Source organism: Oratosquilla oratoria, chromosome 4, assembly GCF_046742065.1.
Source record: "Oratosquilla oratoria isolate Oo_2021 chromosome 4, ASM4674206v1, whole genome shotgun sequence".
In the NCBI taxonomy this organism is placed as follows: domain Eukaryota; kingdom Metazoa; phylum Arthropoda; class Malacostraca; order Stomatopoda; family Squillidae; genus Oratosquilla; species Oratosquilla oratoria.
In genome coordinates, this window is record NC_134780.1 from 86,237,636 (window position 1) to 86,240,135 (window position 2,500).

The following is a 2,500-nucleotide window of genomic DNA, read 5'->3' on the forward strand; positions in this document are numbered from 1 at the left end:
TTTTATATAATTACATCTTTATTTATTTATTTATTCATTTATTTACCTATTTGTTCGTTCATTTAGTTATTTAGTTATTTACCTATTCTTTTTACTATTTTTATTATATACTGTTTTGTTTATTTATTCAATTATTCATTTATACATTTACCTAACTACTTATATACTATTCATATATTTATTCATTTAATTATACATTTATACATTTACCTACCTATTTACTAATCTACCTATTCATTTCACTTGTTCACTTGTATACTATTTATATATTCATTAATTTATCTATACATCTATACATTTTCCTACCTATTCACTTATTCATCCATTTATTCATTTTACTTGGTTTCTTATATACTGTTTATATAATTATTCATTTAATTATGGATATACCTACCTAGTTACTTACTTATCTATCTTTATCTATTCATTAACTTATTTATCTATCTATTTATTTATTAACTTGTCTATCTATTTATTTATTACCTTATCTATCTATTTATTCGTTAACTTGTTTATGTATCTATAACCTTATCTATCTTTCATCTATTTATTTATTACCTTATATATCTATTTATTCATTAACTTGTTTATCTATTTATTTATAACCTTATCTATCTATTCATCTATTAACTTGTTTATCTATCTACTTATTACCTTATCTATCTGTTTATTTATTAACTTGTTTATCTATCTATTTGTAACCTTATCTATCTATTTATCTATTAACTTGTTTATCTATTTATCTATTACCTTATCTGTCTATTTATCTATTAACTTGTTTATCTATCTATTCATTACCTTATCTATCTATTCATTTATTAACTTGTTTATCTATTTATTTATAACCTTATCTATCTATTTATCTATTAACTTGTTTATCTATTTATTACCTTATCTATCTATCTATTTATTAATTTGTTTATCTATCTATTCATTACCTCATGTATCTATTAACTTGTTTATTTATTTATTTATTACCTTATCTATCTATTCATCTATTAACTTGCTTATCTATTTATTTATTACCTTATATATCTATATTTATTTATTAACTTTATTTATTTATTACCTTATCTATCTATCTATTTATTAACTTGTTTATCTATTTATCTATTACCTTATCTATTTATTTATTAACTTGTTTATCTATTTAGTTATTACCTTATCTATCTATTTATCTATTAACTTGTTTATCTATTTATCTATTACCTTATCTATATATCTATTTATTAACTTGTTTATCTATTTATCTATTACCTTATCTATCTATCTATCAACTTATTTATCTATCTATTTATTTATTAACTTGTTTATCTATTTATTTATTACCTTATCTATTTATTTATTAACATATTTATCTCCTTCTATCACGCTCGATTAACATCCCGATAGTGAAAGATCTCGGCTCTGGCACTGAGCCAACTGAGTGAGGTTCTGGAGGAAGAAGAGGACGAAGTCTCTGGTGCCTCGAGTTGGCCAACTCCCCAATATTCTCAAGAGGAAGAAGAGTTCTGAGACGAGAGACGACGGTCCAGACCCGTCTCTCCAGCTCCTCTCCTCCTTCTTTCCTTCTGTCTTCTTCCAGTTCTCTCGTCCTAGTCCTCCACTTCCGTCTCCCTATCCCCCCCTTTCCCCTCCTCCCACTCTCCTTCTGTCTTCTCCCATTGTTCTCCCTTCCCTCCTCCCTATTCCCACTTTCTCTATCCTCCATCCACCTCCTCCCACTTTTCTTCTGTCTTCTCCCATTTCCCTCTTCCTTGTTCTCAGCTTCCTCCTCCCTATCCCCCCCCTTTCCCACATTCCCCTCCTCCCACTCTCCTTCTGTCTTCTCCCATTGATCTCCCTTCCCTCCTCCCTATTCCCCCCTCTCCCCATCCCCCATCCCCCTCCTCCCACTTTCCTTCTGTCTTCTCCCATTTCCCTCTTCCTTGTCCTCCATTTCCTCCTCCCTCCTCCCTCCTCCCCATCCCCTATCCCCCTCTCCCTTCTCCCCTCTCCTCTTTTTCTCCTTCCCCTCTCCCCTTTTGTCCTCCCCACTTTATCTTCTGTCTTCCTTCACTCTTCACCGTCACCCTCTCCTTCTTTCCTTACCACCCTTCCCTACCCTTTTACCCTTTTTCCCTTTTTCCACACACACTCTTTTCCCCATTTCTCGCTCGCCCTCCCTCACTCCCTCTTCCTCCCTCTCCCTCTCTCCCTCACTCCCTCCACCCTCTCCCCCTCACCCTTTCCTTCTTTCCTTCCCACCCTTCCCTTCACTTTTACCCTTTTTCCCTTTCTCCACACACTCTCTTCTCCCCATTTCTCCATCGCCCTCCATCACTCCCTCTTCCTCCCTCTCCCTCTCTCCCTCACTCCCTCCACCCTCACTCCCTCCCCCTCTCCCTCTCACCCTCTCCCTTCCACTATCAGTGTCTGTAGTATCAACATTAGCCTCTTAGTGTTCGAAAATCTACTTTATTTCTTCCAGAAATTATTCACACCAGGATATTACAGAATA